This window comes from Melanotaenia boesemani, chromosome 10, assembly GCF_017639745.1.
Source record: "Melanotaenia boesemani isolate fMelBoe1 chromosome 10, fMelBoe1.pri, whole genome shotgun sequence".
Classification (NCBI taxonomy): domain Eukaryota; kingdom Metazoa; phylum Chordata; class Actinopteri; order Atheriniformes; family Melanotaeniidae; genus Melanotaenia; species Melanotaenia boesemani.
In genome coordinates this window covers 18,763,922-18,790,098 of record NC_055691.1, presented here as the reverse complement: position 1 = coordinate 18,790,098, position 26,177 = coordinate 18,763,922, and the positions used below count along the sequence as shown (strand labels likewise).

General features: G+C 36.5%; 1 protein-coding gene across 1 annotated transcript in view; it reads right to left on the bottom strand.

Moving 5' to 3' along the window:
• lingo1a (leucine rich repeat and Ig domain containing 1a) overlaps positions 1 to 26,177 on the bottom strand; it is a 157,831-nt gene that overhangs the window by 47,454 nt on the left and 84,200 nt on the right. Inside the window, exon 2 of the mRNA XM_041997745.1 lies at positions 24,673 to 24,818. The gene's annotated coding sequence lies outside the window, so the exon portion shown is untranslated. The remainder of the gene's footprint in view (positions 1 to 24,672; positions 24,819 to 26,177) is intronic.

Below are 26,177 nucleotides of genomic sequence, written 5' to 3'. Positions count from 1 at the left end.
CAAGTATGACTGTAAAAGTTTCATGTATTAGTTCTAAGTTTGTTGAAAGTGCACATGCATAATAGCGGTGTCTATATAAATGACCTAACCATTAGCTGTTGCTTTTCTTGTCCACCTAATTAAATTACATGCTGCATTCAATCATTGACACTTTGCCATCTGAGATTTACACAAGTGAAGGTTAGTGTGAAGGTGCAATCTTCCTGGAAATAGCTGACAACATCAGATCACTTCCACACCTGTAGTTCTCTGAGATGATGATGGATTTTATTAGGAGAAAAGCTAACAAATATGACTGGCTAATACTATAATGGAGCACAAAATATTGTAAGAATATGTCATATGTCATAGTTCAGTGGGTAATCTTAATGTACAGATGTATCTAAATAAAATCCAAGTTACCTTCTACCAATGCTCAGACGACTCCCAAATTTATGCTTTAAATGGATTATAAAAAAAAAAAGGTTTTTGATGTCACACCTTTAAAAAGCACAGAATGTTTATTCTTTCTTTATCCCAAAGTCTGAAACTTCTCATGGTTATCAAAACTATTTATTTCATAAAGACTATTCATATCTTTATTTAACATGGAAACCCTTCACATATCTGTTTAAAATAGTTTGAAAGGACTGCTTCACCATGTTAAAAGGAAATCCTGTCATTATTATTGGCATAAAGTGTTGATCATCAGTGAGTCATGTTGTGATTACATGACCTTGAATCAGGGTTATGAATGAGTAGCAGTGAACTTTTAATTTTGAAGTAGTTTGTTTGTGAAATATTACATTGCACACAGCAGGGTAAAAATGTCATAAAAAGAGAAGGTTGGCGAAATAATTATTCATGGTCACTCTTGTAACTATGATCTTGATTAGAAGACATTAACTGTTATTAATCTAACCTGGCTGATGCAAACATTTCATTATATTAGTAGAAATGGAAGGTATATGAAAGATAAAAATGTGTATTTATCCTGATACATGTTGTGACAGCACAGTGTTCACATGCTAAAGCTTTTATACCTTCCTGGATCTTAAACATGATCATGTAATTAATCTTTATTAAGCAGAATATATTCATTGCCACTGCCACCTTTGTAAACTAGCCTTTGTGTTACTGGAAGGTCTTAATGTGACCTTGCACCAGTTTGCACATCCCTTGAGTCATCCTTTGCACATCCCTTTTAAAGTTGTTGTTGGTTATTGAAGTTGTTGACAATGTTGTTTTGTGCAAGAGCTTCAAGAAAAAACCTCTGAATAATTGGCTTTGCAAGAAACCCCGTTTGAAGTCTTGGGGGTTCCAGTGTAATTCCCTTGATAGCGTCATTATCTAACATTGCTTTCACCTTCCTACTGTCATATGCTCAGAGCTGTAAGTAATCATGGGCAGAGGGAGAGATTAGTGGCCGTGCTCTGTGGGTTTGGTCTCCAAACCCCTCGATACTTGCTCCTTTACCAATAATTTGTTGCTCTTCTTTCTTTTTCATATATCCCTCATCCAGATCGTTTCTACACATTGGCCTGAACTTTGGTGTGGCTACCGTTATCTGCTAATCCACCTCGCCCAGTGACCTGGATCTCCAGTATCGAGAAACCATCCTTCCAATTGTGCAGAAACGATACCAAACAATTGTTTCTCACTGGGAGGTAAATGACTCTTTCACGATCAATGCTGTTTTCCTTACATGCTACACATTAGTTACTGCCACTTGGTACCATAGAGGGTTATTTGTCAAACAGCTGCTTCATGCTTTCACTGAGACAGCACTTCTAGATTTGCTTTCAAGTCAGGAAGGGAATAAGAGATGAAGACTTAATAAAACATTAAAGTAGGCATAATGAAGACCCTGACATCCATGTGCCATTAAACCTTCACATAGACTGTGTATAGCAGGGATTCAATGAATGGTTCATTAACAGTCCTGTGGAGAACTTAACAATGCTATTTTTGGGAGATCCATTTGATTAGAATCAGGTGTGTTGGAGCAGGGGAATAAAACTTGCAGGACAGTTATCCTCATTGGGCGACAGACCAGAAACAATTTGAAAATCATTTGTAATGGGGCCATGAGTGGCAAACAAAAGAGAAGAAAAACATTAATATATTGTTACACATTATAACATTAAATTATAGCGGAATTATAACATAAACAAAAGCATAAGAGATTCTTTCAAAACATTAAGTTGGGTTTTGGGAGACAAGCATTGGACTATCCTTGTCAAATTGTCACCTGTTCTTTATATGAGGCAAGGGATCCAATTTTGCTGATAGTTACATCCAGAACTTACATTTTTTAGTATTCCCAAAAGGAATACTAAAAAAACTGGCTTCAACTCCTTTGAGAAAATAAGTAACCATTCAGAACACCTGAGAAATGTTGTAACCCTGACATTGTGTAACAGAAATTCAACAGAAGTCATTCAACTAATTTTTTTGACCGGGCCCAATATTGAGCTTTTACATACATAAACAGGTATGCTAGGCTACACACAACAAGGTCACTGGTCACTGGGGAGGGGTTCGAACAGTGGCCTTTGCCAGTGGAGTTTGCATGTTCTCCCTGTGTATGCTTGAGAGCTCTTTGGGTACTCCGGCTTCCTCCCAATTTCCCAAGACATGCATGTTAGGTTAACTGGTCACTCTAAATTCTCCCTAGGAGAGAGTGTGAGTGTGAGTGGCTGCTTTTCTCTCTGTGTTGGCCTTGCAATAGACTGCAACCTGTCCAGGGTGTACACTGGCTCTTGCCTGCTAAAAGCTGGAATAGGCTTCAGCTTCCCTGCAACCCTAAAATGGAATAGATGATATAGAAAATCAATGAATAAATAGAAATGTCTGTTTCAAATGGCATTGCCCTCATACTTTAATGCATCCTTTACGTTAACATAGTGGTTAGGAAATTTAATCGCTAGAGGGCAGCACAGAGTTCTGAGATCACCTCTGAATTCTCGCACCACTTTCAGACTGAAGTAAACATGGAGACAGTGGAAGAGATCATGATAATGCACATTCTTAGAAGGAGACATAAAATAAATTAGCACAGTAGACAGTGGTGATCTCTGCAGCCATTAAAACGTTGTGGTTTCTTCTTCTCTTTTTCTTCCTTTTGCTTGTTGGACATAAGCTATACTGCTCAACACTGCCCCCACTGTTTATGATGGTATTACTTTGTTTGCTTCATTGGGAGACACATCTGCAAGAGCCCTGAAAATGGACCAAATTATGCACATAAAGAAAGCAGAGACAGACGGAGGGCTCTGTATCTGTCGTTAGTGTAAAGAACAAATGGGCCTTAAGAATTCAACTTCTTTAAGAGTTGCTGTAGTGACCTTAGTAGCATAGCCTGCTAAAGCTAGTTCAAGGGATCACTACCCAAGGATGACAACCTTGGTACAGTATGTGTTGTTTTTCAAAAACCACAGCTAAAACTGTTAGTAAATTAGCTTCAGAATTGCTTATCTTTATGTATGCTAATGATTATATGAGCACTGAAAGACTACATACAGATTCCTACATGGCAAACCACTTTCTGCAGGTTTAATGGATTATTACTTTTATCTGTGTCTTGTATCATTGCAAGTAACAGCAGTATTCTCCTCATTCCTAAAAATATAGTGGTAGAACACCTATGCTCATTAAACCAATGTGCTGCTCACTGTAACCTGCCATGCTTTGTTGCCAGCAGAGTAATTGGTGGTATCAATTAGGGTCTACTTACTGTCTTCTTGTCACACTGGCACACTTCACCAGTCCTCAGGGCTGTGAGAACAAAAGCTGTCTAGCTTAACCTCAGCTTAATAATCAGCAACTTTGATTGAGCAAAAAGCATTCCAGAATTTAGAGTTTTTGTTTTATGTTGAATGGTTAATCATTTTACTGTTAATTCTCTTAAGTTTCTTTCATTTTAACAATGTTTTTTTCATGGAAGTGTTCAGAGCCAAATCAACATTAAAGTAATTGCCAATTGTTTTCATACAGAAAGTTAAGTAAGGAGGTAAAGAAATATGTAATAAATCAAAATATATATTTCTTTTTTATCTAAGAGTTTGTTTCCCACCAGAAATGGAAAAAAGCAATTTCTTGACTTCAATGTTTCTCCCTTACAGTTGTACTCTTGACCTGGAGGAGGAACACCACTGCGATCATTGTCTCTTTTATTTCCACCTGTCTACCACTATGTGAGAAAATGGGCTGCAGCTTGAAGAGGCAATGAGCAAAGCTTGCTGGAGTGAATATTGGCTGTTATTTGTTTGTCCCTCTCTGACTATGTAAGTGAGGGAGACACACAGAGAGATATTGTTTCGCTTTCCCTTCACTCACATCTGACAACATTTTTTTTTTCACCAGCTTTGATCACAATGCAAGTTTGAAGAATAGCAGTTTTCAGCTGAAACATGCAACACTTCACACATTTGCTTTGAGATTGGAATACAGATCATTTTTAGGAGATGGCAGGACTCAGTTCAAGATCAGCTCAATTGTTCTCTCAGTAATTATAAGTTAGTAATATTATATTTCAGCAAAAAAGGCTGTTCTGTCAAATGTATGCCTGTACCAATAAGAATAATGGAAAATATATAAATCTTTTCTAGGGCAATGGAAATCAACACAACAATGACTGAAATCAATCTTACTTTAATGCTATAACAATCAGTGCCATTAATGCACATTAATGTAAATCTTAAATTTCTTCATTTCAGCAGCTGGTGGCAAGAAACCACAACAAAGTTTGTCAGCTGCAATAAAGGTTAAGTCCCACTGTAGTCAGTTATCAGCAGAGCACATCCAGGCGACAATATTGCACACACGCCAAGCAGAGAGAAGTTAGCTCCGATATTAAGACAGATCCTGCTGGTCTTCTTTTAGTTGAAATCGTTGGAAGCATCAGTCACAAACAAATTACCAGTGTTAGGTGCTGCAGCTCTGAGTCTTCTGGTTTTGGGTCCGTTACACAACAAAATACTGGGAGCCACTGTGCCAACAAAATAGATTTTAACACAGCAGAGATGACTTCCAGCGGCAAGTCCAGCCATGTGATTTTAGAGATGAAACCTATATTTTTGCCATAATATTTGGCATGACTTTCAAGAAAATGCATTTCAGTAAGACACATGTTTCCTGTATTATGGACATTTTGTGTTTAGCTGAGGGGAGTAGAACTGAGCAGAAGATTACTCAGGAAAAAAAAAATCCAATAAATTTTAATGGGGGCAATGATTTCCAGATCTTAACTTTGTTTTATATAGTCAACTATACCCAGGTAGTTTCTTTACAGTGAAGAAAGACTGAGTGAAATTGTAAAAACACACTATTTACAAAAAACATCATGGCTTCTAAAGTTCTTGGTTCTGTCAGATTTAGTTCTTTTATATTTCTGTTTCAAATCTTATATTATTTTTTCTCAGTTTGTTCTCTGGTTTTCATATAGGGTGTCTCAAGTTCAGGTTGGATTTTCTGTTATTTTGTTCTCTTCCTTCCCTTATTCTGTAACGCTTATATCCTGCTTCTATGTTACACCTGGTCCTTTGTTAATGATTGGCACACAGGTACCTCATTAGTAATTAGTCTCACAGTAAATCTGCCTGGTTTCTTTTGAGCTCTGCCAGTTTGTTAGTCACTTTTGTCATCTGTTCCATCAATCATTCACATTTTTGTCTCAGTTTTGTGTTTGAGTTTAGTACTTGGTGAATCCTGTCTTGATACAGCTGTTTTATTTATCTTCAGATAAACTCTACAGTCACTTGACTTCCACTTTATAGTCCTGCCATTGGGTCCTACCCTATTGTCTTTAGTCATGGATTATGACAAAAACACTGAAAAGTAAAGTAGCTCTGAAGAGCTGTGGTAATTGGTACAGGACTCGACCACTGCTGTTTGAGTGGAAGTGTAAAGATCATGTCTTGTCTCTCTGACCCTCTGACTGTCAAATGTGAACTTTTTACCTCATTAAATGTGTTGCAACAGTTGAAAAGTGAGTATTTAGCCAAACACTGTGACACTGTGTCACTATATGGAGACGTTTTGTAACTCAATAGCATGACAATAAGCTGCAGATACAAATAAATTAATGCAGTTTAAGTTACTTTTGCACATTTTGCTATGAGACTGGGGGAGTCAGTTGTTACCCATTTTATACCGGGTGAGTCTGTGGCACGTTACGAAAGCTCCGCGGCCTCCACTCCTATTTGTGGCCATTTTAGTCAATGGTTTGTTTTATACTGGATGCGTCGCAGCACTAAATTCACACACTGAGTCTATTTTTGATGCTTTACACACCCAGAATGTGTCAATTTCTGCAGTTCAGATAGGGGCAGACAGGAAATCAGACATGAGCAGAGTCAAAGCTTCTAGTATTTTTCAAAATAAAAGCCCCTGTGCAGATTTGCGCTGCTGAACCATGAAAACATTAGGTGTTTAATTGGGGTCTCAGTGTTTTTTTTTTTTTTTTTTTTTTTTCCTTCCTCATCATAGACAACGAGACATTTATCCTGGAAGTGGACAATCCCAATATTATTGAAAATAATACAAGTAAACAGTTTTTGCTTTCTGCCCTTCTGATATTTCACACAAAGCTGGTTTCTCTCGAGAAAGCATCTTTCTGCAAAAGTGTTGCTTATAATACATTAAGTTTGCCATTTGCATTCAGTCATCTCTGCCACCTCTCTTCTTCTGTACTGGTTCACTACACCAAAGAGAATAACTCTTGGACCAAGCATGCATTCAATGGTTTTATACATACCAACAATACAAAAGAGCTTAAGTCCTTTATTTCCACCTTTTAGGGTAAGAAAGCCTGGATATACTGGAACTTGGGCCTGTCTAGACACTTTTGTGGCTGATTTAAGTAATTTAATCAACTCTGTCGGCATGCACTCCACTTCTGGTAACATTACTCAGACACACTTCAAAGGGGGAGGGGGAGGGGGCACTCACTTCCCACAACACCTGCATCACACACAGGTTTGTTCATAAGACCAATAATTGTACTGAACTTATTCAAATACCCTCATTGCACAGAAAGGGATTTGGGTAAAACTTCAGGTGATTAGAAAAAGTAATTAATTTGAGCTCCATCTTACACAGCCATGTAATTAACTGACTGTTTAAAGCAGTTTTTTTAGTGTGTGTGGTGGTGCTGGTGGGGGGAAGGAGTGGTTGTTAGCTTGTTTTAACTAACTGAGAAGCTGTTTTTTTTCCCCAATATAATGATATTAAGAGTTTAAATTTGAGATTTCAATTTTATTAGACTCAACTTATCACTTTTTTTTAACTTTAATAATTTTCAAAATAACTTCTAATAACTTATTTCAAAATAATTTGCTTTTTTCTATTGCTCTAAACCCTCCATGTACATTTGAGGTAGTGTCAAATGAACCATTCATCTGCAGCACATGAAAAAAGGAACAAAAAATCAGGTTAAACACAAAAGTTCAGTTGACTACATTTTTATGCATCGTTAATTTACTTCAACATCATTATATGCTCTTTCCTCATGGGTCAAAATCATTTCCAAACCTGGGCAACATTTCCAATCATTCACATAAATGAGATGTTTTTATGCCTTGTTAGGATAAACAACAATTTGTTAGAAAAACTACTTTGAGAAAAAATGTGCATTACATTTGACCTTGGTGTTTTTATTTTATTTTTTTATTAAATTCCCTCCAGTAGTAGCTATAACAGAAATGATGAGCAAAATAAAACTATTTTTCTACACATTTCAGTTGAGACAGAGTCATATCAAGCATCATTACCACCGAGCTGCATCTGAAAGAGAAAACTGTTGTTGACTTAACATAATCAGGTTCTGACGATGATTTTCTATTTTAGGCAGAAACATTCTCCACATATTGCAGTCAAACATGTCATGCTCACCCACACACAAACAACCCACCCCCTCAATTACATCCAGCCTTGCATAGTATAATGCACAATCTGTACATACAGCATGAGATAAATTAACTTCTAATCAGGGACCATATGTACACAAACTCCAGCAGTGCTCAATTTATTCCTCTCTTCACCTCTGGCTGAAAGTGGGGATAAAGCTGATCTTAATAAAATGCACATGGAAAGTTAAGAAACAGTTTGAATGCACAGAGCTATAAGTTTGATGTGATATGGAAGGTTTGTGTGGTAGATCTCTTCAAACAGCATGCATTATAAAAATGGATGTAGTAGAATCTGTCTCACAAATAATACATGAGAAACTGAAATATAGTTGACAGTAATGAAACAGAAAAAAGTAAATAAAACTGATGCACATTAATTTACTTAGCCTGTCCCTAATAATCCAAAAAATAGAGGTTTACAAACATGGTTATCTTTTATGCCCCCCCCCCCCCCCCCCCCCCCCCCAAAAAAAAAAAACATTTTTAGATGCTTGTGTGCAAATTAAATATACTCTTAAGAAACAATACAATTAAACAACATTTCTTCTAAAATCGTGAGACAATATTATGTCTAACCAACCTAAACAGAAGGTAAACAGGTAGGAAAAAAAAAACCTACTGAAAAAAGGTGTGTGTTCTGTCTATTTTCACTACAAAAAGCTAGGTTATTTATTTCATGCATGACATTCCTCATACAGGGAAGCTCTGGTAAAGGCCCTTGTTGCTAGCGTGGGTAGAGATTAAAATAAACCGGGCTAAGGAAATAAGTATGTGAAACAGGTAGCAACAAGATATAGCACAACAGAACAATATACAGGTGGGTTAGTAAGAGGAATAGCACAATTTAGTTCATGAGCAAAATACATATATATATATATATATATATATATCTTTGGACAAGCTGGGGAGGAAAAAATACTTTTTGTGCTGAATACAGTAAGGTCATACTGGAGAAAATATATTTTTGGGTGTGTGGGATCTGTCTGTACACACTAACATGGGTTTGCTTCTGTGCACCAGAGAAAAATGCTGTTAGAAAAGCAAAATGTGCACTGATGGAAATAAGTTTCTTCTTCTTGTCTTTCCTCTTCCTTTCAAAACAAACCTAACAAGTCAAGAGGGAAATCACTAAGTGTCAACAGGACCATATGCTTCAAAGACAGCTGAGCGTCTTCTATGCACTGTTAAATATATGACAAACACTGAAGAAAATAGCATATTTTTTCCTGTACCTGTATTCTTCAGGAAAGATATCCATAGCCTGCAAGTGCACTATTTGAATGTAAGTTGTCTACAAATGAGTTAAGTGATGTAATATTCTATCAGGATGACTCATTTCCCATTAATTAACAGTATGGCGACTTTTAAAACACTAAGATGCTGACCCATAATTAAAGGCTAATGAGCTAGATCAAACTTAAAAGAGCTCATGTGTCCTTCGACTGCTTGGCCCAGTACAAGTGTCACAGACCTTGAATGAGGTACTAAAATCCGCCACACTCAATTACTGTAAATCATCCCTGATAAACATGTCAGCCAAATGTCAAAGAGACAATGAACATAATGAAAACTGTATGTCAAGAAGGCCTCATAAACAATGCTCAATGAAAAGAGCTCTTATCAGGATTATTGCACAGAGCCATGAAGTACTCTGTGCTCAAACACATAAGAAATTCAATCCAAGATGCAGCAATGGACTTCTCCAAAGCATATACCCCAGAAGTGTACTTTTTTCACCTTGTGCATGTTATTATTGCTTCTTAGATCTATTCATTGTAACTTGTTTTACTGTGATATATTGCACTCCATCCAGCTACACCTACTGTGATAAACACATCAACTTCTGATTTAAAATGAGTTTGAAACCATTATGACCAACCTTGGATAAAAGTAGTACAATCTTTGATTTCACAGTGCACCCTCTAGTACAGGGGCCGATGACCTTCATGCACTGATTCTTTGCAACCACTTTAAAAACAAAATCTTACCATGACAGTATACAGGAAATAAACCTTTACCCAAGGCCAGTCGAAGGTAATGTGGACTCTGGCAACCCCAAAAAACAAAATATCGCTTCTGTCAGGCACAAAACTCCTGTGTCCAAAACTGCTATTTTTCAAGAAATGAATAAAACGGTATGTTTTTTCTAGTAATTGGACATAATGTAATCAATCTTGGTGTTGTGTTTTACATCATATATCTTTGGTTAAATATTTGTAAAATTACAGACAGGCATAGAGGGTGACCAATGCTACCGATATATGAAGGAAAAAAAACAAACAAATTTTGGACATAGGAGGTTTGTGCCCGATACCAACAATATGTAAAAAAGTAAATATTGTCATTTTTTACCTGGAATTTCAGCAGCAACAACCCAGGAGTCAGTGTTTGGCCCCTTACCAGGTTTTGCATTGGACTGACTTACTTTAAAAGTCCATTTAAAATATGAAACAAAATATCTCTAAATGCTCTAACAGTTCAGTTTTATCATATATTATACTCATCAATTAAAGTAAAGCATAATAATGACATTTTAACGCTACTGACATCCGCATAGACAACAAAATAAATAAACATGTGTTGTTTGGTAATTACTTAAATTATTCATGATGGAAAATATTTCATCATCACTTATTTAATATGGTCCACATTCATTTCCTCTGTAGGACCAACCACCTTGTCTAGGGCAGCGGTTCTTAACCTTTTTTAACACTGGGGCCCAACGTTTTCAGTACAAAACGGTCCGGGACCCATTAAAATCTTAACACTGTTTTGATTTAAATGATCTTACTCTTGGTTTAGATTGTATTCAATCACTAAACCAAACCCACTAGTAGTTTTGCAAGCTAAAACTTTGATCAAATATCACATGATCAAAGAATAAAATTATATCTAAAACAATTTATATATATATGTATATATATATATATATATATATATATATATGTGTGTGTGTGTGTGTGTGTGTGTGTACATGAAACTACACATACAGACAGACATACAATAAGATAATATTCATGGAACAAAATCAGGCTAATTAAACTAATTTAAAAGCTCAAGACAAGCTTATAAACACAAAATACTTAGTAAATAAATAAAAAAAAATAAATAAATAAATAAAAAATGCAGGGACTTGAAAAGGATGGAATTTGATCAGTTCAGTGATTTGATAAAATGCAGTAACATTAATTAAAAATAAAATGTTTACATTAAATAACGTATAATTAAATTCATAGTTTATATATATTTAAATACAAAACATTTAGTAAAATTACATATTCAAGAAACTTTTCCTAGGATCATTTTAAGAGTTGCCAGACATGCAAATGTTGCCTGAATCTGTAGCCCAAAATCTTCAAAACACTGCTATTTAAGTCTTAGTTTGTTATAATGTGAGTAGAGTAAAGACACAGATTCTGATGGCTATCAGAAATGATGACCTCTGTGATCCTGACTATGTGAGGGTCACTTATTATGTTAAAAGAATCCAGACTATAAGAGGCGTGACGTAGGTCACCGCTGTCTTTACAGCTTCTCTTTAGCCTCTCTTTAGCCCAGTTGTACTTTTGAGATTTTAAAAGCTCTGGCATCCCCTCTCTTACTGTGGCTATCCATTATTTCAGAAAACACATTGATGTCCCACTGTTGATTCTATAGATTAAGTTTCATATGGAAATGATTCCCTACATTTAAGATAAATGACTACTGAGTTTCTATTTAGGGGACAATTAAAACATTTATCATAAGCAGTGGAGTTTAATTCCCTGAAATATTTTAATAATACTCCAAATAATGAGGCATATATAATGCATGCACATAATACAAAGTGTTGGAAATCATAATGTATTTGAATGTCTTTACTAGCTGAGTTTCAGTAAGTGTGCTGATTTCCCCACAGACATTACTTCCAACATCAGTTATGTTCATATTACCGATCAGTCTCTGTATCTTCAAAGTCTTTATGCCAGCATCCTTATATGAATAAATACACTACTTGTTACCATAGCAACAGCTTATTGCAAAACCAGTGGTAAATATAATATTTATGTAAGCATTCTACAATAGAGGCCTAAGCATTAAAGGTACCTGTGCAATGCAAAAATCTCACTCAGTGTTTTCTATATCAGCATCCCAGCTTGCTTGGCTAATTCATCTCATCTGTGGAAATTCATAATCCAAATTTAAGATGCACTGGTAAAATTTAGGTTTTAACATATATTAATATGAAAGATTTTTTTTTTTTTTTTTTATTTGAAAAAATGCAACCTAATAAACTGTGAAACCAAAGTGTAGTTGTACAAAAACCTATATTTGATAGCAATGCCAGGCAGTATATGTGTCTTCTGTGAGGTAATACAGCAGTAGAAAACTTACATAACACAGAATTTTACTGTTTGAATGCCTAACATGATAGACACATGGCCTCTGTGTCCTTTGCAAAGATGACCTTGGATTTTAGTTTAGCACTTAGCAAAGATTAGAGGAAATCTTTGAAATACACACATTGTGCTCCAAGAAAAAGAAAAGACCAGCTTCAAGAAAAGAAATGTGAAAAAGAAAAACAAGGCCACTTTTGAACTGAATCTGTGGCTATTGACAGCGAGGGAAAATACTGTGTAAGGGGATGATTCTGATTTCTTTTTTTTTTTTTTTTTTTTTTTTGCTTATCAGTTTTTTTTCCATGTCAGAAGTAGGGTGAGCTGAAAGGAAAGAAACTTGCTTATATTTAGGTTTTTAAGAAGAAAAAGACTTAAAAAAAATCAAGCTTAAGTCTTAGGCATAGTGAACATACCCTTGTAACAGTTGTCTCCTCTTGTCACTTTCACCACCATTGCTGCCTTTTATGGAACACAAAATGAGCTCTGTGCAACTCAATTGCATTTTAGTTGGGAAAAAAAATAACACCATAGAAGTGTGTATCTCTCCCTAATAAAGACGGCTTGATGTACATTTTTGTGCAAGGGTATGATAAGGTGGCCGGGAAGTGCAAAACAATATTACGTTGAGTGAAACACTTTTACATTATTGCTAAACATTTACATCCAATGCAAAACTTTTACTTTGTCTCATTGCATTTTTACATCATAAAAACCATATTTACATTTACAAAACACAAGTACAATGCTGATACACTTTTACCGAGGGCTAAACAACTTTATATTTCAGATAAAAAAAACAATTGTACAAAATGTGAAATGCTTTTACAATACTTGATGCAAACTTAGGTGTGCAACTGTAAAACACTTTTACAAAGTTCTGAAAAAAGGGTTTTGGACTAGATAAGTGCTCAACTTCTTCCAAAGCCCTTTTCGAACTTTGAAAGCTTGTTCTTTTTTTGTGTGTGTGTAACAAATATTTACTTTGTTTTTCATTTTTAGTCCAAAAAAAGAATAAATAAGTAAATAGCTACAAATCATTTTTACAAATTTCTGAATACATTGCTAAAATACTTTTACCAACGACAAAGCAGCTTTTACACTGACGTGAAACACTTTTACAACCTTTCAGATGATTTTAAATCTTGCAAAACTTTTTTACAAGTTTACTGAAAAACCTTTACAAGTTCAGGAAACACAACTGCAAAGATATGACCCAGTGTTACACCAAAATCTGTGACCCATCAGAATCTGTGACCTCTAGTGGGGTGTGCGGCTGGAACATCGGGGTGTGTGCTGGCCTACGCCGGGTGGCTGTCTGGGGGGGCCTGGTCCTCCTAGGCATGTTGCGGGCCCTCTGCCTTTGGGGGGTGGGGTGGCCGCCTCTGGGCTCCTGGGGCCCTGGGCCCTTCGCTTGAGCTGCCCTGGGTGGCCGGTCCCTGGCGGGGCTGATCTTGGCCCACTGGGACCTGTGCCCCAAGACCGTGGGGGACTCTTGCTGGGGCTCTCCTCTGAAGCCCTCCAGGTGGGGCTGGAGTCATCTTCGTAGTGGGGTAGCTTGGGTTGGTGCTCCGGGGCTGCTGCTGAGGGCCCGGGTCTCTGGTCTGCCTCTGACCTCTGTAGAGGCGTGGTCGCATTTGCACGATCTCACTCACCACTCTTCATCACTAATCACTCCTTATTCCTCATGCTCTGCATGCTGACACAGTCACTGAGTTGTCCAGTGGGTTTTTATACTAAGAGATAATTCTTCTTTTTATTTTTCCTGTGAGTTAGTATCTGGTCGCTGTTATGCTACTTTCATGATATGTCTTTTTGATTTGGTTATTATTTAAAAACTCTTAATGACTAGCAGCTCTGTTTTTTTTTTTTGTTTTTTTTTTGTGTGTGTGTGTGTTTCTGTTTTTGTTTTTGTAAAAGTTGTAGGAAATTTTCTGGTGTGTTCATGTACAGGTGTAACAGCTTGTTGTCTGGTGATGGTGTGGAATGAAGGGTCGTTTCCTTCTGTCTGTGATCTTTTTGTCTCCTTTCTTCTTTCCCTTTTGCATCTTTTTGCTATTTTCCATCTTTTTCTGTACCCTCCGGTCAGGTCCAGCAAGATTACATAGATTCCGTGATTCAAAGTAAATAAACAAATAAATTAATCAGATTATCAAGAAAAGCCTTACCCATAGGCCTCCCCTTGGCAGAGCAAATTTGTTCAGCACGATACAGCAACACCAGATTATCACTTTGCTTGCTATGATGCTGGACAGGACAAGTTAAAAAAAAAAAAAGACTCTGTGACCTCTGGGGGCAATAGTGTACATTTCTCTGCACGTTACGTCACCATTTCTGATAGCCATCAGGATGTGTGACTTTACTGTGCTTACATTATAATGAACTCAGAAGATGAACAAAGACTTGAAAATATTTTGAAAATTGAAGTCTAAGACGTGCATGCAAAGAAATGTAAACATTTGCTGTTGGTGGTCACAGATTCTGATGGTCACAGATTTTGGTGAAACACCAGGTCATACTTTTGTAATTGTCTTTCTTGAACTTGTAAAAATGTTTCGTAAACTTGTAAAAGTGTTTCAGGTCCATATAAAGTTGCTGTGTCGTTGGTAAAAGTGTTTCAGCAGTGTTTTGCAGTTACACATGTAAGTTTGCACCTAGGATTGTAAAAGTCTTTCATGTTTTGTACAGTTGTTTTTCTGAAATGTAAAGTTGTTTAGCCCTTGGTAAAAGTATTTCAGCATTGTACTTGTGTTTTGTAAATGTAAACATGGTTTCTGTGAAGTAATTGTGCGTGTTTTACTCTATGTAATATTTTTCTGCACTTCCACTGCAGTTTGAGATGATTCAAGCATGTTGTTTGATTTTACATAATCAAAATTTGCAAAGCATGTTTAACACAAATATTTTTCTCCATGTTACATGAACCATTACCATGAATGTGTTATTTAATTAACATCAGATAGACAATGGTATTTCATGACACAGGAATAAGTGCGTAGTTGACAGGTCTGGTTTGAATTTAATATGTTTTTATACAAGTCTGCCACATATCTGTTGGTAAGATTCAATCTAAATTAAAAAAACAGCTGATATATTTTAGCACAACTCTAATGTGTTAATTATATCATCAATGCTGTGACTTACAACCACACTGTTAGACTTTGATATTGCAAGACTGTAAATTGAATTGTAAACAAATACTTTAATAACCTTTGAGCTCATTAAATTCTACAAATTATGAAATGAAAAATATGAAAAATACTTTATTAATCCCTTTGCAGGGAAATTCATAAACAAATTGCTTGCTTGTTAAAACCTTAAATATCCATGTATTTATCCAGTTACTCTTGCTTGTTTTAGCTGTGCTATCAGCCATGGACTTACCATGATGTCTAATCAGGTGAGTATTTATATCTGTCACACTACCACGTTTTATACATACAAATTTCAATTAATTTCCAGCAGTTTAAACTGATGGAATAATACAAACAATGTCAAGGTTTGTTGTCTGGCATGGTGTTGTTTTTACTTGCAAACAAATAAGGTTGGCATGCATACTTCTGTTACAGCTAAATATGAGCAGGTCATCTGGTGGAAGGTGGCAGTGACAGGTATTAATACTGCTGTGCACCAACCCTTGTTCAATTTTGATATTGATGTACAAACCTTAGATTAACTGTGATCAGTCCAGAACTCCTTGTGCTGATGAAGCAACAACTTTAACATTAAAATCAGGTCCTGAATTAACCCTTAACCCCCGCAATATTTGCTATTTCTTACTCTACCTTGCTCTTAAGAAACCCATATTTTATCAAGTTAATTATATTTTGAGATGACATACTTAGATGTGACATTATGATGGGTCAATTTGGACATTAAGGATTTGTATATATACACATATACATATACCTGTTGCTGATTTTAGAGATAAGAACAATGAAAACCCTTCGTAGCTGCACTCAGTGCAAAGTTACATGATGCTGAAGCTCAGCTGCTAGAATACTAGGACAGGAATGAAGAATGGTGACCCTGGCATATTCAGTGCCTGAGGCAAAGTCATGAATGAAAAGATTTTTATTTGTTACTTGGGTAACATTTTTTATGTTTGCCTGGGTCTGTTCAAGGGCAGGGACACACCTCCTTTGGTAAGATGCTTACATATCATGTGTTTACAACATTTTATATAACCCAGACAAAGGAGAGCTGTACTTGTAATGAACAAACATGCTACCTCTATCTATCAATCCAAATTATTTCCATTTCTTTTTCCATGGGAAATTGTATAAAAAATACAAGTATTGGATAATGAAATGATAAAATGATAGCATTGTCTTGGAGGTTTTGGTTAGCATTTTACTAAGTAGATAGATGAAAAAAAACAGCAGAATTCCGATTTTTTGTGCTTACTGTTGCTACCAATGTTCCATCCATCCATTCATCCATCCATCCATTATTTATTCTCTCATTTATCCTTCCTGTTTTTGTTTCTACTGGGTTACAGTTACAGATTGATATATGTGCTGTTTGTTAGTGTTTAGCCCCCCACACTAAAAATACTCTGGTTTCTTTTACTCTTTGCCAGATCCTCTTCTTTGTTTGTTATTTCCTGTCTTGGTCTTCACTGTAAGTGTTTTTAACTCCTAATTGTAGACTGCCAGTGCTTAACTCTCTGTTTTTCTTTGTTCTTGCTTTTAATTAAACACCTAGATGTGTGTGTTGATTAGTCTTGCCTGGATATACCGCACCACCATCTGGCAACAACAGCCACTAGTACAAGTCTCGATTGGATATTCTAAAAAAAAATTTCATTAATTTCTAATTCAAATTGATAGCCAATAAATTGTCCATAAAGCTACTTTCACTCTATATATAGGATTGTCTTTCATATTTTTATTTATTTATGTTTAAAAACAAATGTTAAACATAATAAATGACAGAAACTACCATTTCAAGTATTTATAGTCTTGAGTCAATATGCAGTCACTGTCCCTGGATGAGTGTTACAATTTCCAAGCAAACAAATACATACTCATTCTGAGGGCTTAAATTACTGGATAAAGATACCATTTTCCAGATTTTGAGGGAAAGCCACAACCTTTTTAACAGAGAGTCAAATATTTGCTGTAATTTGCAAGTGCTCTTTTGACCAGGAAGTTGTAAGTTTAGAAGGCCTTAGAATAGGGTGGCCCTAAAACAGCTTAAACAGAGTTTGGATTCTTTGGCTATACAAGCAGAAATTATAGTACACCCATCAGATTTTAAAAAGCAAGTGCAAACATATCCTTTCGTAAAATCCAAATATGATCTGAAGAACCTCTAATTAGACAAAGAACAACACACTGCCCAAAGGCATGACAAACAAATTATGTTGCAGGTGCTGAAATAAACTAACGGCTTCACTCAGCGATATTTGCAAAGGAATCCATGAATCTAACAACAAGCAAATACAGGCATGGAGGCTAATGATGTGTACTGATAAATCTTGCATTTAGAAATTGGCAGGGCAGCTTGTTAGAAATGAAATAATTAGGAAAAAACAAGATTAATTTTCTAAGATAATGTTGAGAACATGGATGTAAATGTAAGCTGTCCTGCACCAATTTTATCACAGATTTTATCATACTAAGCAAGCCAGGGATAAACTGGGGTCTAAACAGAAAAAATGGATCAACAGCGACAAATGAACATCAATTTCTACAGTGTGTGCAGAATTATTATGCAAATGAGTATTTTGATCACATCAACCTCTTTATGCATGTTTTTCTACTCCCACCGGTACAGGCTTGAAAGCCTACTACCAATTAAGCATATCAGGTGATGTGCATCTCTGTAATGAGAAGGGGTGTGGTCTAATGACATCAACACCCTATATCAGGTGTGCATAATTATTAGGCAACTTCCATTCCTTTGGTAAAATGGGTCAGAAAAGAGACTTGACGGACTCTGAAAAGTCAAAAATAGTGAGATGTCTTGCAGAGGGATGCAGCACTCTTAAAATTGCCAAGCTTTTGAGGCGTGCTCATCGAACAATCAAGCGTTTCATTCAAAATAGTCAAGAGGGTCGCAAGAAGTGTGTTGAAAAAACAAGATGCAAAATAACTGCCCATGAACTGAGGAAAATCAAGCGTGAAGCTGCCAAGATGCCATCGGCCACCGGTTTTGCCATATTTCAGAGCTGCAACATCACTGGAGTGCCAAGAAGCACAAGGTGTGCAATACTCAGGGACATGGCTAAGTTAAGGAAGGCTGAAAAATGACCACCACTGAACAAGACACACAAGATAAAACGTCAAGACTGGGCCAAGAAATATCATAAGACTGATTTTTCTAAGGTTTTATGGACTGATGAAATGAGAGTGAGTCTTGATGGGCCAGATGGATGGGCCCGTGGCTGGATCAGTACAGGGCAGAGAGCTCCACTCCGACTCAGACGCCAGCAAGGTGAAGGCGGGGTACTGGTATGGGCTGGTATCATCAAAGATGAGCTTGTGGGACCTTTTCGAGTTGAGGATGGAGTCAAGCTCAACTCCCAGTCCTACTGCCAGTTTCTGGAAGACACCTTCTTCAAGCAGTGGTACAGGAAGAAGTCAGCATCGTTCAAGAAAAACATGATTTTCATGCAGGACAATGCTCCATCGCACGCATCCAAGTACTCCACTGTGTGGCTGGCCAGAAAAGGTGTAAAAGAAGAAAAAATAATGACATGGCCTCCTTGTTCACCTGATCTTAACCCCATAGAGAACCTGTGGTCCCTCATCAAATGTGAGATCTACAGGGAGGGAAAACAGTACACCTCTCTGAACAGTGTCTGGGAGGCTGTGGTTGCTGCTGCACGCAATGTTGATCGTGAACAGATCAAGACACTGACAGAATCTATGGATGGCAGGCTTTTGAGTGTCCTCGCAAAGAAAGGTGGTTATATTGGTCACTGATTTGTTTTTGTTTTGTTTTTTTTTAATGCCAGAAATGTATATTTGTAAATTTTGAGTTGTTATATTGGTTTCCCTGGTGAAAATAAATAAGTGAAATGGGTATATATTTGGTTTTTGTTAAGTTGCCTAATAATTATGCACAGTAATAGTCACCTGCACACACAGATATCCTCCTAAGATACCAAAACTAAAAAAGCCCCACTCCAACTTCCAAAAATATTCAGCTTTGATATTTATGAGTCTTTTGTGTTCATTGCGAACATAGATGTTCTATAATAAAATCAATCCTCAGAAATACAACTTGCCTAATAATTCTGCACACCCTGTAGACAATTTCACTAGCATCTCAGGATGTTTAACTTTACATTCTTCCCTCATCTTGTCGATTTGAATGCAGTCTCAATATGCAGTGAAGAATATTCATAATTCAAAGGTCAAGTCGTGGGGGCTTTGTATGCATGGTAGAGTGCAAGACCGAAGAGGAGCGTCACTTGTTAGAGCATGCTGAATGATGTCGCTTCATTGTTTCTATGCAAATGATTAATCTTTTTAGATTCCTGTACATAATAGTTACCTTGTGCAGCAGGATACAATAGCTTAGCCCTCTGTAGGTTCATACTAAATATAAGATAATTAAATCCATAAAAATTTTCACCTGCAGTTTACTGTAATTTAAAGGTATTAAAACGAGTGAATGTGAGTTAATATATGTGTGAGTGTATTAGCTTTCCAAATATTTCCAGTACTATTAAAACAGCTGTTTCTGAGGTGCTTCAGCTGATAACTGTGTAATGGTTCAATTAATTATCTTTTTTTTTTTTTTTTTTTTACTTTTTTAAGCAAGTTTAAGTTAAATGATTAGATTTCATTTGATGTTATTACAAATCCAGGAAATAAATCGTAATGATTGTTTTTGGAAGATGTTCATTCAGCTGTTCAGTTTATTGGAAGAACTGAAATAACAAAGATCTGACACAAAACCTCTCTACAGCTGAACATTTTGATTTTACAAATCATGTGTCAACAGATCAAATTGTCAAAAAGTTATAGAATCACTAAGTTATGTGTTGAAAAGAAATAGATGAATCACCATTAAGCCCATTATTGACAAATACGCAGACAGACAGTTTTGCTTGTTTTCTGCATCGGTTATGTGTGATTTGGCCCGTTTTCAGGGAGCTTAGCTATCTGTCACTTGATGCACAAGATGGAGCAATACCACTGGAAATGGTGGGGACAATACTGAGCAGAATAGCTGACATGCGACCAGAGAAAGAAACTAACCACAGAAGAAGAAGAGAATCAGGAAGAGGGAGAGAGAAAAAAAAGATGAATGAAGACGAGCACAACACATGTAGAAATTGTACAAGCTTTTGAAGGAAGACTATAAGTGAATGTTTAGGGCATGTTGGATGGTTGGAAAAAACTTCATAGTGATGCATTACTGCTGCTAAACGGTCTGACGATGATGTCAGCTTGCGTGAATGAACTCTGAACTTACACTGACCACTAGTGGAGGAATTGCTTTAACAACCATGGCAATGCAAAACATGCATGGAAGTTTGAGGACGGTTACGTATGACAATGTTTGAAATGTACGTCGCTATTTACGTACGTAACGGAGCATAAATGGCTTTAAGTTCTTTGATGCAACACATCTAGATTTTATGACGGCTCGTTGAGGCATAGACTTCATTTATGGAAAATGTTCTTTATCAATCAGGTTCCAACTTTCTTGCATAGCAGTTGACAGACTGAAGGAGTACAGATAAGATTGTGTTTCTCATTTTCCGTAATTAATCTTCAATGTAGTTGAGATCCAGACTGTTTGCTAGTCATGTCATTGAGTTTCTTTTTTTCCCAGTGAAATGTCTGAACACCCTGAACTTGGGGAAAATGCAGTTAATATTAAAAAATGACCTCAGTATGATCAAAGCACTTTATCCAAAGGACAACGGATGGATTTAAATTTTTTTTGCACTATTTAAAGACATTGCTTTGCACTTTGCCCTGACACTTGTGTTTAGTAACCTTTCCTTTTTATTTGCTTCACAAGCATGTGACCAAAGACAACCAATATATTTGGCCTCATTCCAAGCGTCCAATAACCTTTCTGTAAGGAGTTTTGTTTTCACCTCCGCCAAGGTGGAGGTCATGTATTTGCCAGCTTTGGTTTGTCTATCTGTTAGATAAATAAAAAAGTTATGGACAAATTTGGATAAAATTTTCCGGTAATCTCAGAAATGGAATAAGGAAGAAGTGTTTAGATTTTGGGGGTGATCTGGATGACCACCTGGATCTAGGATTTTTATTTTTTTAAAAGGATTCTGTACTTTAGGGAGATAGAAGCTCTGATCCCTAACTAAAAAATAATGCCCACAATCATTGACATTGACAAAAATAAAATAAAAAATACAGTGGCTTTTTGGAGCTCTGCACTGTCAGTACTTTTAGTCTTCCCACTGTTTTCAATGACAGCTGTCTTGTTGGAGCCATAGTGCCTGTATATCATGTTTATTTTGTTATACTTTGTTATAAATCATTTGACTTCAGACTAATTGGGACTCTAAATGATAAAAAAACTGTATTTGTTGTCAAATTTTGCAAACAAAATTGAATTTACCCTAATTATGAATGGTGTATGCATTCAGACACCTGATATACCAAATGCTAGTTAGCTATGAATATAATCTGCTCACTGGTTCTTGTGACATTCTGTTTAAAAAGGTTATACTCCACTTGAGGTGGTGATCTAGCAATACTAGTCAAGCTAAATCTTGAGTGCTTGCATCAATAACACTTAATTCAGTCATGGGTCTTGTGAGCAACATTATTTTCCTTGTTGTCAAGTTACAGCAACGCTGAAAATACAATAAGAAAAAAAAAGCCTCACTAGCCTGCATGCCTCATACATCTTCAGTCATGCGGAAGACCGTCCGTCAGTTTTACTGCACACTGGCTTCCTCTAAATGCAGCATCGATGACTGATGGCTCTAAGTGTGACTAGATAACTACAGCAGGAGATGATATAAATGTGAAAACACACATCCTAGACAGGAAATTGGCCATTTTGGAGCAATTGGCACAGAGGAGCTGAAGCGAGGGCACTTCCTTCAGTGCTCCTCCCTTGAAAAGCTTGAGTTGTCTGGTTGTCTGTGGGGAGATAGTTACAGTCCACTGGACATATGACTGAGGTACACTAAGCCAATAGATCTCTCTTTTTTTTTCCTCCTTAGCCCTTACTCCAACTTCTTTCTGTCACAAGATCAAATCCAAGAATGAATAAGCCTATCAGGAAAAATGTTTTAGTCAGTATCCTTGCAATCTGCAGCAAAAAAAAAAAAAAAAAAAGAGCTAATGTCTGTTAAAGCTGACAGGATGAGGTGTAATAAAACAATGGCCTGCTGAAAGTAGGGTAATGGGGAAATGGGTCTATAATAATGGATCACTGGGGATTAATGGCAAGTGGAACATCAAAAGAGACAGACAGGTGTATAAAAATATGAGGCGACTCACCTGCATTTCATACTGAGCTGAATCTGTGCCAGTTTTATGTTTCGTATCTTTTTTGTCTCATCTTTTGTCTTTTCCTTTCAATAATTTGTGATTTATGATGATGATCAGCTCTCACCTATCAACTGTGCCTCTGACGTTTGATGACCAGTGTTTCGGGAAATCTACTGAAGCCATCAAATATCAAGATAATGGACAAGATAACAGAAGAATTTTAATGGAATATTAAATGACAAACTAAATAGTGATCAAATAATTCCTGCTGGTTTTGATATTTGATTTTATATTCTACATGCCTCCCTCCCAATAGTTTGCATTCAGTACATGCAAATGCAGATTTATTACATTTAAGCTTTAGGTTATAACATGTACTTAACTTCCCAGAGACGTTGCATGTTTACATGCAGATATCTGTTTATAAAGATAATTTTAGTATAGATGCTTTGCGGTTTTTATGAGCAATTTAAAGGAAGCAGGCTGCTTTAACCTGTTCTTTGTGCACCATCTTTACCCAATCAGACATGAGTAAAGACAATCTTATCAAACTCAGAGAGACTATTCATTTCATCAACGTGGTCTAATGATTCGCCAACTGTTATTTATCACTAAATTAAACCGTGAGCACAAGGTGGATTTACACCTACCATAGTTACAGCTGCACATACAGTGTGTATAGCAGTGGGTGTAAAAAATCAATTTAGTGCTGATTAATAATTCATCTTTGCATTGTCAGAAAGTGTTACTGGTTTAATGTTTATTAAAATACATTACCTCAGAAACATGAGGACTATATTTCTCAACAATTATTATTCTATACATTTCAATTATACCAGCAAGCACTCTGAGAAGAAATAAAACTTACTAGTTAGTTTATTCGATTAATGTTGGAAAATATTGTTAGTTAAAGCAACTGTCTAGTACTTAAGCTCATTTATGTTTCTGAAATCGTACATTTTCATTTTTTCCAATAAAAAAACAACAAATAAAATCCAAAATATAGCATTGGGCAGAAAATCATCTTCCTTGTTCAGTGAATAAGGAACTATGAATATGCTAATGTGGTCTGGGTCACATCTCCGCCCACCAGTTCTGTACTTTCTTCTGATTGTGCCAAACTGGCTCTACAATGCTCACACTGAAAAAGACCACAGCACTAAAATAATGATTAGGGTTGCTGATTTTCACTTACTGACCATTAACCTGAAATGGTTTTCAGTGAGACACCAGCAGAGCCGCCCAGGTCATACTGACTGGGACAAAACTTTGCCACAGAGCTTTCTCGGATTTGTCACACATTCTGTGATATTGTTTGATTCCTTTTTTTTTTGTTGTTGTTGTTTGTTTCTGTGTTGTTTTTTTCCTCATGCTGTGTGTGGCTATTGATGACAATATACCTGTTAAGACATAATTGTTAATAATCCTATGTGTGCAGGAAATCAGCCATGTTCTACGTTTTATTTCAAAAGGTTTGACCCCCTTACCTACCCCTCACTTCTACTACCAATCCACAACATCATGTCAGTAACTGCTAGTTGTGTTTTCTTGGAAACGGGGTTGCTGAAAAAGATTTTCAGTCTGACCAGCAATAAAAAACTTTTTTCTCTTGTGGATTCACTGAGAGTTCTGGGGAATCTTGGCTTTACAAACATTCTTAGTAAAAATTAAAGGAATGTATGCTATGTTCAGTGCACAATTGATGAAAGTTAAATCATAAATGTAGGGGCTTTGCCATGACACACATTCAAAACTGAACTCTGGTTCCAGAAAATTATTGTAATCATGCAGAATAATGATTTTTCTTCAAGTTCTTTGTTAGTAAACAAAGTAATTTTTGACTGGAATTCATTTAACAAGGCCGACAGAACCAAAGCATTTCACAGGATTTCACTACTAAAGTCTATATTCACTACACTGTATGCTGATCAGCAGAAATGTATCATAATTCACCTGAATATTACTCACAGGCAGTAATTGCTGGCCTGCTGATTCCAAAGGGCTGCAGGATCTGCTTACTGTGCAGAAGGTGGGAGATTGAAGGTGTGTGCCCGGTACTGTCTCCACCTATTCCACATACCCTTGCAGCATTCCCTCTTCAGTTGATCAGCTTCCTGCAAGAACCAAACAAGAGAAAAACTTATTTCCATGCAACCATCAGGCAGCGTGCTGAAAAAAACAAACAAAAAACAAGATAAAAAAGGGTCAAATAAAAGGTGGATAAAGACTTTTGATGTGTTTTCACTCTCCTTGTGTGACTGCTTTAAAGGTTAGTAATTTTGTGTTAAAATTGTAATAAAAGCCTTAGAAAAAAAAAGGAAAAAAATTCCAACTTTATTTATATAACACTTTAAATAACAGTAACTTTGCAAGAAAAGTAATGAATTGGACTCAAAATTCAGTTTGGCAACACAAGATGTCACCACATAGATTTATGCAGAGAAAATATATGGAAAGTAATAACAAGGCCTGTGAATGCCTAAAGCCAACAAATTACGAGTGACAGTAAAGTTATATATTTTGGATCTTTATTGTTTGTCTGAACAAGTCCCCAAGTTTAGGAGGAAGACAGTCTTAAAAGATTTGTGCATTTTTGCCTGTTGAGTCAGTTTAACCCAACTACAATTTACACATATGGAAAGACAGTAGAAATGGTCACTAATTTACAAGTTCCTGGCATTGAGGACCATAGCCGTGTCCTGGACCTCCAAAATTGTTCAAGAGTTTGGACCACTCACAAGCACCTCTTTTACTTGAAAGAACAAAACAAAAAAACACAGAAAGTAAACATGCCACGGTATAGCATCTGATAAATTTCACAACAAAAGTGTGTTCCCCGGTCGCCCTCATGGTGTAATGCTAAAAACAATCACCTGTGCCCAGCAACACACCACATTTCATTCCCCACTGCCTCACTGATTTCACATGATCATCAAGAACCAGTCTCAATAAGCCCTTCAGTGTTTGACCCCCTGGGCTCAGGTAGAAGATAAAGGTCTATTGGACTACAGACTACCCCAATGGTGAACAGTTTCCTCCACTTCTGAAAATATCCACACCACATCCTGTCTTAATAACCTCATACAACCACAGTAAATATATATTTAAGGCCCGGTTCGGTAACAAGGACAATGCTACAACAACATATTTATTAGTTTACTGAAAATAATGGATCCAAAAATGGATGAAAATATGTATAGATGAACAGACTATTTGATGGCGATATCTGGGAGGTCCCATAAGTGAAGGACAGGAAGAGGAGAGGGAGACTTGTAATGGAAGTTCTCTCTGGATGTCAGTGATTCAGGCCAACCTAAGACCTTCAAGATAAAGTGTGAGCAGCGGGACAAACAAATGAATAATGTGAAGAGGAATGAGGAAGGGCTGAGATGGAGTATGTGGGGAGGGGAGAAGAGAATGAGGGAGAGGGGATAAAAGGATGAATAAATAAAATGGGAGGATGGATCTGTGAG